This window comes from Rhinoderma darwinii, chromosome 1 (assembly GCF_050947455.1).
Source record: "Rhinoderma darwinii isolate aRhiDar2 chromosome 1, aRhiDar2.hap1, whole genome shotgun sequence".
Taxonomy (NCBI): domain Eukaryota; kingdom Metazoa; phylum Chordata; class Amphibia; order Anura; family Rhinodermatidae; genus Rhinoderma; species Rhinoderma darwinii.
The window spans coordinates 357804316-357817905 of record NC_134687.1 but is presented as its reverse complement, the minus strand read 5'-3'; positions in this window follow the sequence as shown (position 1 = coordinate 357817905).

Sequence of the window (13590 nt, the reverse complement as noted above, 5' to 3'; positions counted from 1 at the left end):
ACTCATGCTGTGAGAGGGGAAGAAGAGTAGCAGCGAGAGGCAGATAATTGGTCAGAGCACAAAGCACACCTCTCCAGCTCCAGACAAGTCAGAGCCCGCCTACTCAGCACAATTATAATGGGTAAATTAACATTTACAGAAATTATGCAGAGGAGAGTATAATACACAAAATATGCAGGACAGATACTACATTTCTGACTACACTATTTCTAATACACATTTACAGCTGCCTAAGGAGTGATTGTAAGTTTTTTTTTCTTTTTATGAGAGGTACTCTTAAATATATTCCATTTGCGATTTCATCTTTTTAAAATTGTATTCTCTTTATTCTTTGAAAATAGCTTCTTTCATAACACAGTGACATATCACATATCTAGTTCTAATGGAAAAGAACAATAAGAATAGAATTAAGTAAGCAGCATCCAGTTTTGGAGAGCTACGCAGCAACATGAATACTGGCATATAAAATACCTCCAAGTTTTTATGAAACTTTTATTCTCTTGTATTGTAATTTAAATCATGCATGAAAGACTAAGAAACACTTAGTCTTAACTCCAATACTACCACAGTAGATTTTAAAGAAACAATATCCACATTGACTCTTGAGTTTCTGCAAAATATATAATTTCATTATTTATTGGTATTAGAACATATCCATTGGAATATATGTATTACTATATTCTAAGAGATTAATTGAAATTAATAACTTTCTAACCCCATATGAGTGTTTCCCAGACAAGCACAAAACCTTATTTAAGTTTCTGGAATTAGAAGGTACGCCATATGAACAAAAGAATTGGGACACACCTCTTAATCATTGAATTCAGTTGTTTGATTCAATCCCATTGCCACGGGTGTTGCACCTAGCCAAGTGGTCGGCTTTACAATCATTTGTGAAAGAATGGGGTGTTCTAAAGCGTTCAATGAATTTAAGCATGGTACTGTAATAGGATGCCACTGTTGCAACAAGTCAGTTTGTGAAATGTCTTCCTTCCTAGATATTCCATGATCAACTGTAATTGGTGTTACTGAAAAGTGGAAGCATTTAGGAACCACAGCAACTCAGCTATAATGTGGCAGGCCACGTGAAGATACTGAGCGGGGTTGCCAAGTGCTGAGTCGCATAGTGCATAAAAGTTGCCAAACCTCTGCTGGCTCAATTACTAGAGAGTTCCAAACCTCATCTGGCATTAACATCCGCACAAAACGTGTACGCCAGAAGCTTCATGGCATGGGTTTCTATGGTCGAGCAGCTGCATGCAGACCTTACATCACCAAGCACAATGCCAAGTGTCGGATGGAGGGCTGTAAAACATGCTTCCACATGGCTCTGGAGCAGTGGAAATGTGTTCTATGGAGTGATGAATCATGCTTCTCTATCTGGCAGTCTGATGGAAAAGTCTGGAATTTGCGAATGCCAGGAGAACGTTTGCTGCATTGTGCCAACTGTATAGTTCGGTGGAGGAGGAATAATGCCATGGGGTTGTTTTTACTGGTTGGCGTAGGCGCCTCAGTTCCAATGAAAGGAAATCTTAATGCTTCAGCATACCAAGACATTTTGGACAGTTTTATGCTTCCAACCTTGTGGGAACAGTTTTGGGAAAGCCCTTTTCTGTTACGGCAAAACTGTGCCCCTGCGCACAAGAATTATACAGGCCTGCATAGAGCCATGACCTCAACCCCACCAAACACCTTTGGAATTAGCTAAAACAGAGATTGTGACCCAGGTCTCTGGTCTAAAATCAGTGTCTGACCTCACAAATGCACTTCTGGATGAATGGGCAGAACTTCCTACAGACACACTCCTTAATCTTGTAGAAAGCCTTCCCAGAAGAGTGGAAGCTGTATTAGCTGCAAAGGGAAGACCAACTCCATGTTAATGTCACACCTGTGGGGTATGTGGACCCACTAGGCCGCTCTGCCATAGTAAAATATCAGCTGGCCAACTACAGTCAAAAACAGTCTCTAGGGTAAGAGTACCTGGAAGGATGTTCAGGCAGATGCTCAGAGTAGCAGAAATGTGGCACAGGTGATGCTTGGCGTGGCAGATAATGCCAGACGTGGCAGATTATACCAGACGTGGTGGATGACATTAGATGTTGCAGATGATACCAGACATGGCGGATGACACCAGACATGGCAGATGACACGGAACATGGCAGATGACAACACGACTTCAACACTAGATGCAACTCAGGAACAAGCGCAGTTATGGGATACTGGATACAGGTAGTAGGATGCGGGAACACTGGGAGCAGAATAACAACTAAGGAACCATTTGCAAGACTAACATGGGAATATAAGAACAATGCTTAGGCAAGGAGTGGAAGGGTAGGGCCCTTTATTTAGTCCAGGAAGTAAGTGGATTGGTTAGGGAACATTTTGACTGGTGTTTTACATGATTTGGAAGCTACTAATATTAAAATGTATGGTACGCGGACTCTAACACCGGAAGAAAAACAGGCACTGAATGATTTTAAGGGGAATGCTAATATTATTATAAGACAGGTGGATAAAGGGGGGAGGGTATTGTGGACTTAAATAATTCCCCCTAGAAACAGAGGGAAGCAGCCGTGAGAGTCGGCATCTCCTAGGAGGGAGACACCAAGTAGCTCCTAGTGTACTGATGTCACTATTGCTGGTAAGTACGGGGCGTGCCGGCGGTCAGCGACCGCGAGTATGACAGTTAGTGCCTATGAATTTAGAATGGGATGTTATAAAAGCTCATGAAGGTGTGTAGGTGTCCAAATACTTTTGTCCATCTAGTGTACTTCTATCAGGTTCAGGGTAGAACTACAGCAGCACGGTGGCTCAGTGGTTAGCACTATTACCTTGCAGCACTGGGGTCCTGGGTTCAAATACAACTAAGGACAACATCTGCATGGAGTTTGTATGTTCTACCCGTGTTTGCGTGGGTTTCCTTCGGGTACTCCGGTTTCCTCCCACACCCCAAAAAATACCAATAGGGAATTTAGATTGTGAGCCCCAATGGGGACAGTAAAAAAGAGCACCTCTGTACAGCGCTGTGTAATATGTTGGTGCTATATAAGTAACTGAAATAAATAAATAATAAATAAACTTTATAATGCGGAATTTGTGAATTCTTGAAAGAGAGTTTTTTTTTTAACAAAGCTGCAAAATAAACAGATTTACTGTTAATCGTTTAATGACTGTATAGATCAGATAAATGCTGTCCCAACACCACTGGCCTGTGGTTCTGCATCTTTTTGATTGCTGCTGCAGCCTATTGACCTTAATAAATTATTTTAGAAATGGTCAGCAGTAGTATAAGCTGCAGCAAAATCAAAAGCACAGAACTATACTTTTTTTTTTTAAAGTAATCTAATCTAACAAAGAACTCTACACTAAGTTGTGAACATTTTACTTGTTTATTTTCTTACATTTTAGTATTTTTCTTTTTATGAAGTTAAGGTCCTACAATCATCTTACTGTATTTCATTCATTTATTTTTTTAGTTTATTTTTTTACTAATAAAGTAAAGGTATCCATAGACAAGGTAGGAGGAAAACATTTTTAAAGGAAAGATTGCTTTGTTTTATTGTAAAGATCTGCCCACCTGTAGTTGAGAATATAAAGATAAAAATCAGCAGTACAAAAGCATGAGTATAGCAGGTTGTATATTCATATGAGTAAGGGCTAGATTACCCCGAAATGCATAAGCGTCTTATAAATATGGTGAAAGCAGGGGTAGCAAGAAAAGACAACCACTTCTTGCGCAGCAGAGGAACATAATACTTTATTGAACAGTGGTAGATTCCGGAGTGTCCAGAGACAAGATACACCTTTTCAGATCATGGCTACCTACTACCTGTCGAAGAATACCCAATTCTGGAAGCTTTTCCTTTAACCCTTGGCTGTGGTTGAGGTTAGAACTACTGCATGGATATATCAGCACCACCGCGGGTCACAGTGACGCTAGCCACCACTTTTCCACCGTTTCCATTTCTTCTGCAGGCCCTCCTAGCACGCTACACTTATTCCAAGGTTGTGACCCGTGGCACTATAGTCCGTACAGTGCAACGTCTCTAAAGACGGCACTGCCCATTTAAGACCAACTCGTATCTGCAGCATACTCCAGATCTCAAATGAATTATTACAACTAGGAACACATGTACTTGGCAATCCTTCTGGATACAACAGGCTTAATGCAGTGCTCTCATCACTCAATGCTCTTGAGGTCAGTAGTTACGCAGCACTGGGTACATACACCGATAAAACAGCACTTACAGAGCTCAAATTCCAGAGACTTATTCTCCCTCTACTCTGCTCTTCCCAGGTATACCTCCCATGCAGATCCTCACTATGGCAGTGCTCCTACAGCAGCCTACTCCGTAAATGGAACACAGTAGGTCTCTTTAGCCGCTCCCGTGCACTCCTGCTCACACACTGTCACTACCAACTCTTTATAAATCCCTGCCACTATAGAGCTATCTTGTGGCCAAATATATATTACAACATTACATATTAAAACAAATAGACAATGGAAAAGTCTCTAAAAAAGGATAATGGGAGTATAGTGTTCAACCCCCTAACAGGCTTCATGCTATGTTTCTAGATAGATTTACAGATGTAGTTTATCTTGACTCTGATAACTTGCTGCCATTGAAAAGTCAAGATAACGTTTCTTGACACTGTGTTTTTAATGCGTTAATAGTCAAGATAAAGATGGCTAGATTTGTACCATATGCCAATTAAATAATTAATGGTTTCAGTATAAAACTCTATTGAGGACTTTCCTGAGGACCGGGATCTGGGAAACTTATTAGCAAAGTACATTGCTCCTTTCGGGGGTTAAGAATAAAGAATAGGGGATTTCTTAAACTGTGCACTCTAGGTCAGCCTGCGGCAACTCAAAACCGGTCCCGGTCATTCATTATTCCTGCCGGCTGCCAAACTATTGCTGCACTGTGCGAAACTCCTTCTCCAACAAGTCTGCATGGTGCCCCTGAAGTTGGTTCCCGCTGTGCTGTGCTACTCTGCTTCACCATATTTGAAATGTCATTCAAGTTTCGACTATGCTAAGGACAATGCAGATAACAGTCCGAGTCATGACCCTGTTTCTTCCTTTCTAGAATCAGTTAATTTACCTATGTTATCGGAAGAAGCTAAAGTTAAACTCTCCACCCCTGTTACAGCCTCCAAACTCACAAGTTTTTTCTTCTTCTATCCCTAATGGCAAGAACCCTGGTCCAGATGGTTATCTAATAGCTTACTACAAAAAGTTTTCAGATATTCTGGTTCCCAGATTTGTACAAGTGCAATTCTCTTCTAGCAGCGGGGACCTCTTGGCCCACACAGGTCCTTGAGCAGAGGCAGATTATAATGAAGGCAATTTAGGTAAGTGCCTGGGGTCCGAGGTTGGAAGGGGGCCCAGTTCGCACTGGTTGTCCCGTACCGGCTGTTAAAATTACAGCCGGTTCAGAGAATCGGGTTGAAGCGGGACCTCTCACCCAATTGTATTCGCATCCTTAGGATGCAGATACAATTGCTTACTTTAGTGCTGGCGAGACAGGAAACTATCCGTTCCCTTCCTCCCATTCGGTGCTTTACTAATGACACACTCGGCGCGATGACGACATCGCGCTGGATGACGAGGTCTGGTCCCTGACTAGTCCTGTGTCGCTGGAAGACGGCACGGGGACAGGTCAGAATTATTTTTTTTCTGAGTAGCGTTGGGGACAATATCTACAGGGGACATTTTCTACAGAGGGCATTGTAACTGGTGCTACCTACACGGGGCATTATCTACAGAGGGCATTGTAATTGACACTATCTACAGGGGGCATTGTGACTGGCGCTGTCTACAGGGGACATTATATACAGAGGGCATTGTAACTGGCACTATCTACAAGGGGCATTATCTACAGAGAGCATTGTAACTGGCGCTATCTACAGGGGGCATTATCTACATAGGGCATTGCAACTGCCACTATCTACAGGGGGCATTGTGACTGGTGCAAACTACAAGGGGAATTATCTACAGAGGGCATTGTAACTGGCACTATCTACATGTGGCATTGTGACTGGCACTATCTACATGGGGCATTTTTAGTGTGTGTGGTGTTTTACTTTACATAGTTTTACACAATTGAATTCATGGGCACAGTGTATGGTACAATTATATTCAGGGGAACGTTCTATAGTAGTATTCCAGGGGCACAGTGTATAATACTATTATAGTCAGGGGCGCAGTGTAAAGTACTATTATATTTAGGGGAACAGTGTGCAGATGTAGCCATCTTTATCTTGCCTTTTAACGCATTAAATACACAGTGGCGAGATCCTTTATCTTGAGATTTTCAATGACTTTTCAATGGCTTTTGTTGTGTAACATCACGCTGCAGCAAGTTATCAGAGTCAAGATAAAGATGGCTACATCCATATGATACTATTATATTTAGCAGCATAGAGTGTGGCACCATGAGAATTTTATCTTCGTTTATATGTGCAGAAATTAGGAGCCAAAGAAATCTGAGCTGCAAACTGCAGAAATGGACCGTGCCCGGGAGAAGTCATCATAGAGGTCTGCACCGGATGGAGAAGAAAAGAGAAAAAGAATGAAAAATAATCTGAGAGGTCAACTGTGAGTCACTCAATGTAAATGTTTATTCTCCCTGTGACTGATCAGTACTGTAGTCACTGTATAATCTGCAGCGAGGTGACGGATAGTAGCATTATTTTTTTGTTAAACAGCAACTCCCAACATATCTTTACCATTGTTCAGGCTACACTAAGAGCTGTCGTTTTTTGTTGTACAAACTTATACGGCAGGGGTTAAACTGATTTTGCAAATGATCTCTGTACTGAAATGTATTTGTTCTGGTGTTGTATATATGTACTGAGCTTTGTTCTGGTGCTGTATACATGTACTGAGCTTGGTTCTGATGCTGTATTTATGTACTAAGTTTTGTTCTGGGGCTGTATATATGTACTGAGCTTGGTTCTGGTGCTGTATTTATGTACTGAGCTTTGTTCTGGTGCTGTATTTATGTATTGAGTTTGGTTCTGCTGCTATATATGTGTACTGAGCTTTGTTTTGGTGCTGTATTTATGTAATGAACTTGGTTCTGCTGCTGTATATATGTAATGAGCTTGGTTATTGGGCTGTATTCATGTACTGAGCTTGGTTCTGAAGTTACATATATGTACTGAGCTTTGTTCTGGCACTGTATTTATGTACAAAAAAGTTATAAAGCTCCTGACCTCTTTAGTGTCTCAAAGTATTCTGCTTTTTCTTTTCTGTATGGCTCATTCTGCTTTTACAGCAAATTCAAAACCATGCCAGATCTGTGGCCGCCTAAACAGAAATCTGCAAATATATACGGTACAGTGTCTTCAGAGTTTGGGGGGGGGGGGCAGACTTGAAACAGTGCCCGGGAGCCCCTGCCCTTGAGGCACATATTACCATTATCCCGAAAGATGGTAAAGATCCGGAACTATGCTCTAGCTATCAGCCAATATCGCTGGTTAACACTGACTTAAAATGGTAGTCAAAACTTCTGGCGGCCAGGATTTCTGGGGTTTTGCAAGATTTGATTGGTCCTGAGCGAATGGGATTCATCCCTGGTAGAGAGGATAAATTTAACATCATTAGGCTCATACATGCAGTGATTTATACGAAAATTTACAAGATAACACTTGTCCTTCTTAGCACAGGTGCTGAGTAGGCTTTTGACCTTGTGAATTGGCACTTCATGCATGCTACCTTAGAGAAATTTGGCTTCCCTGACAGTTTTGGCACAGCAATCTTCTCTCTCTACTCACATGCATGTTAGAGTTAATGGTACATCATCTGACCAATTCAATATTAGAAATGGTAATAGGCAGGGATGTCCCCTCCGGCTCTTTTTATTTAAACTATGGAAACGCTCATTCAAAAAATTAGGCAGACCCCAGATGGTCACCATCACAACTGTAGCTGTCCCATCGATCCTGCACTTATTTGAATCCTTCATTTTAGAATGAATCCGGACAAATCAGAAATCTTAAATGTATTTGCCTATAAGGGTATGTTCACACAGCTTATTTTCAGCCGATTTTCAGGCCGTAAATGGCTGAAATATGGCCGAAAGATCGGAAGAAGAATGCCTCCAAACATCTGCCCATTGATTTCAATGGGAAAAAACGGCGTCCTGCTCCGACGGGCCGTTTTAAAAAAAAAAAAAGCCAGCGAAATAGACGTAAAAAGATATCCCGTAAAAAGAAGTGCATGTCACTTCTTGAGCCATTTTTTGAGCCGTTTTTCATTGACTCCATAGAAAAACAGCTCCAAAAACGGTCGCAAAAAGCGCAAGTTTAATTAAAAAAACGGCTGGAAATCAGGAACTGTTTTCCCTTGAAAGCAGCTCCGTACTTTCAGCCGTATTTTGTTAACCTTGTGAACATACCCTATCATTTCTGGGAACACAGATTCTATCTAACCCTAACATCCTACACTCTCTTAATTACACCCCCTTCTCAGTAACGTTAGAACACAAATAGCCAATATGAATCTGCTGTTCACCTCCTGGCTGGGCTGGCTATATTTTGCCCAAAATTCCATACATATTACAGACGATTCCTATTGAGCTACCTAAATTATTTTTTAACCCCTATCCGCACCAGGACGTAACTGTACGTCGTTGCAGGAAGTTACTTCCCGCACGAGGACGTACAGTTACTGAGTTAATCCCGGTGCACACTGTCGGCGACAGTGTGCACCGGGAACCAGGAGGTCAGCTGTCGCCGACAGCTGACACTCCCCTCTTGCCGGCCAGCGGTCCTTTGCCGCTGATTTCGGCGCATTAACCCCTTAAATTCGGCGATCGGGTGCAATCGCCGAATTTTAGGGGTTTCTAACATATCGGCAGACCCCCGTCCGAAATCGCGGGGTCTGCCGATAGTTAGTATGGCAAACGGAAGCCAAACAATGGCTTCCGGGTCTGCCATGGACAGAAGCCCATCAGGACCAACCTTCGGCTGGTCCTGATAGGCTTCCTGTCAGAGTGACAGAAAGTCACTGTGCCGTTCCCGATGCACACTGTCGGCGACAGTGTGCATCGGGAACTTGGAGATCAGCTGTCCCCGACAGCTGACACTCTCCAGTGTTGCCGATCAGCGGCTCATCGCCGCTGATTTCGGCAATTAACCCGTTACATGCGGGGCTCGATTGCGATCTCCGCATGTAGCGGGTTTGTAGCGCATCAGCAGCCCCCATGCAATCGTGGGGGCTTCTGATGCTTGTGATGGCACCTGGGGGCCAGACAACGGCCCCCAGGTCTGCCATGTATGTCAGCCTATGAGGATTAGCCTCTGCTGATCCTCGTAGACCAACTGTCAGAGTGACTGTGACGTCACACTGACAGTTGGAATACATTACACTACCTAGGTAGTATAATGTATTCTAGCAGCGATCAGAGCTGCAGGTCAAAAAAAGAAAGTGTAAAAAGTAAAAAAAAAAAGTTAATAAACAAAAATATAAAGTGTAAAAAGTAAAAAAAAGTTAATAAAAATGTTTTATAAAAGTGTAAAAATAAAAGGTTTTGTTTTCCTATAATAAGTCATTTATTATAGGGAAAAAATGAAAACGTTAAAAAAAAGTACACATATTTGGTATCGCCGCGTTCGTAACGACCCAATCTATGAAACTATAATGTTAATTTTTCCGCACGGTGAACGCCGCAAACAAAATAAACTGAAAACGGTCAGCATCGCTATTTTTTGGTCACCACCCCTCCCAAGATATAGAATAAAAAGTGATCAAAAAGTTGCATTTACCCCAAAATGGTACCAATGAAAACTACAACCCGTCCCGCAAAAAACAAGACCTCCCACAGCTTTTTTGACGAAAAAATAAAAAAGTTACGGCTCAGAATAGCGTGTCCCAGAAAATAAATTATTTTATAGAAACTTCATTTTATTGTGCAAACGCTGCAAAACTTAAAAAAAACTATACACATATGGTATCGGCGTAATCGTACCGACCGGCAGAATAAATGAAAACGTAATTTATTGCGCACGGTGAACGCTGTAATAAATAAAGAATTTAAAGCGCCAAAATCGCTGTTTTTTGGTCACCCTAGCTCTAAAAAAGATCCTGAGGGGCCAAAATGCTCACTATACCCCTAGAAAAATTCCTTGAGGGGTGTAGATTCCAAAATAGGGTGACTTTTGGGGGGTTTCCACTGTTTTGGTCCCTCCGGGGCGTTGCAAACCCGACATGGCACTGAAAACCAATCCAGCAAAATCTGCTTCAAAAAATCCAAAAGGCGCTCCCTCCCTTCTGAGCCCTGCTGTGGGTCCAAACATCAGTTTACGACCACATATGGGGTATTGCCGTAATCGGGAGAAATTGCTTTACAAATGTTGGGCGGCTTTTTCTCCTTTATTCCTTGTAAAAATGAAAAAATTCTATGTTTCCACAGAAAAATAGGTGATTTTCATCTTCACAGACTAATTCCACTAAAGTCTGCAAAAAAACTGTGGGGTCAAAATGCTAACTATACCCCTAGAAAAATGCCTTGAGGGGTGTAGTTTCCAAAATGGGGTCACTTTGGGGGGGTTTCGGCTGTTTAGGTACCACAAGACCTCCTCAAACCTGACATGGTGCCTAAAATATATTCCTAAAAAAAGGAGGCCCCGAAATCCACTAGGTGCTCCTTTGCTTCTGAGGCCTGTGTTTCAGTCCATTACCATACTAGGGCCACATGTTGGATATTTCTAAAATCTGCAGAATCTGGGCAATAAATATTGAGTTGCGTTTCTCTGGTAAAACCTTCTGTGTTACAGATTTTTTTTTATTACAAATGAATTTCGGCAAAAAAAATGAAATTTGTAAATTTCACCTCTACTTTGCCTTAATTCCTGTGAAACGCCTAAAGGGTTAAAATATTTTCTGAATGTGGTTTTGAATACCTTGAGGGGTACAGTTTTCAAAATGGGGTGATTTATGGGGACTTTCTAATATATAAGGCCCTCAAAGCAACTTCAGAACTGAACTGGTCCCTGAAAAAATAGCCTTTTGAAATTTTATTGAAAATATGAGAAATTGCTGCTAAAGTTCTAAGCCTCGTAACGTCCTCGAAAAATAAAAGTACGTGAAAAAAAATGATGCAAACATAAAGTAGACATATAGGAAATGGTAACTAGTAACTATTTTGTGTGGTATTACTATCTGTTTCACAAGCAAATACATTTAAGTTTAGAAAAATGCAAATTTTTGCAAATTTTTGCTAAAATTTGAAGTTTTTCACAAATAAATATTGAATTTATCGACCAAATTTTTTCACTAACATAAAGTACAATATGTCACGAGAAAACAATCTCAGAATCGCTTGGATAGGTAAAAGCATTCCGGAGTTATTACCACATAAAGTGACACATGTCAGATTTGAAAAAATAGGCTGTGTCCTGAAGGCCAAAACAGGCTGTGTCCTAAAGGGGTTAACCAACTCCGCGGTTTGTTTACCTCATTCTTATGGAAGGGTAAACATCCCAGATTAGCTTATTTTCTCCTCAGCTGGAAAAAGGTACAAGGGGGTTTGTTATTACCTGAGATATACACATATTATAGAGTGAATAATATCTCTCACTGGCTAGACCTGATTTCACCAACTCCTGTCCCTACACATATAGAGATTGAAAAGACACTTTTAGGATTGCGAGTCATTTCTTTTTTGTGGACTTCAAGCATGGCTCCTCGGAAACTGGAAGTTATTAGCGCAATTACTAGGGGCACGATCAGAGTTTACCGAGACTTTATTGTCTCCCTTGCAGCTGGTGATTTGCAGTTGCCTTTAATCCTGATGGGAGTTATTCCCTGTTGGCTAAATAACCGTGCGGTTAATGTTGTAGAACCCTGATCTAGCCTTTTTAACTCTGCTCCCAGGAACCTAATTTAAATATTTGTTCTGTAGTATCTCTCAGTGATGCTGGTGGCATGACCTTTTTACATAGCCTATCTTTTAGACAGACATGCAAACAGTTTTTCTGCCAGATATCTCACCCACCAGGGACTTGAATTGGGTGGAGAAACTTCTCACAGACACATTACCCAAAGCTAAATCCATGTCTAATATCTACTCATTGTTGCTCCCACACGGTTATTGCAAGAATAGGAATGGAAACTTGACAAGCAATTCTCAATAACAGAGCTAAAGACTATTTTGTCTAACTCCCAAGTCTTCTCCCAATGCGTGAGGATCCAAGACAGCTCATTTAAATTACTTACTCGTTGGTACAGAAGGCCTGTATTCCTTCACAAAATTAACCTGTGTGACTCGAATCTCTGCTTGAGATGCTCATCTGAACTTGGCACGTTGTCACACGCTTTGTTAACTTGTCCTAAGAATGTACCCTTCTGGGAGGCAGTAAGCAGGGAGATAGATGTGATTTGCGGGGTGCGTCTGTCTCTCGTCCATGAAGCTATTCTCCTCTTGGCCCTATCCCCGGGATTCAAACTGAAAAAAGACTGTTTGGTTACTTGGTTGTTGGAAGCAACTAAGTTACTTATCCCACTATATTGGAGGGACCCGGAACCCCCCTCAATACAACAGTACGTATGAACAAAAAAAAGGAGAGCAAAAGGGAGGATCCTATAGGGCGCTGCTGTGTGGTTGTTTAAAGATGGTCAATGATGATAGATACGAAAATATATAAGTGGATATTTATTAGAACATTCAGGCCTGAATGTTCTAATAAATATCCACTTATATATTTTCGTATCTATCATCATTGACCATCTTTAAACAACCACACAGCAGCGCCCTATAGGATCTTCCCTTTTGCTCTCCTTTTTTTTGTTCATACGTTTTGACTAGCGGTAACCGTTCTGGTTTACCGGTTTTGGATCCTGGCAGCAGCACGAAGTGGACCGATTATTCTTTGCCTTTATCACTTACTAACGAGGTGAGCAGAACCGATCATGTTTATGGCTCTCCCGTTATCCCATTGACCTGCACTATGTGGCGCCGTGCCTTTTGCTTCTTTATTCAATACAACAGTGGCGTGAAAAAGTTCATCAACTATTCAGTTTTGAAGAATTATGTTGGTTGGAACAGCACAGTAGACAGCGGTTCCTCCGTACATGGGAAGGCTGGATTACACATACACGCTTTCAGGACACACCTACACTACCCTGATGTAGATTTTAAACTTAAACTTACACATGGAGATATTTATTTTTATATACACTTCTCTTAATAGTATGATTGATTCCTCGGATATTTTGATAATAACCTATATACATTTATTTCTTATTATCTTCTATGTCAGCTTTAATGAAGAAGTGGCAGCTAGGTACATCTCTGCCACGTTTCTTATTTCCGTTGAAGTGTTCTGGTCTCGACATTACATAACTTTTTATATTTTTGAGCATTATTATGTTTTTAAATACTCCCTTGTACAATTGTTTATTTGTATGTCTTTATATATGTGTTACAACTTACACAGGTATATGTGTTTTTCTTGTCTATGCACGCTACCCTTGCCTGTATGTTGTGAACAATTTAATAAAAACTAATTTAAAAAAAAAGTTTTGACTATGCTAGCCGGGGATCGGCATCTAGGAACGCTCTTGTGCTTACAGCCTAA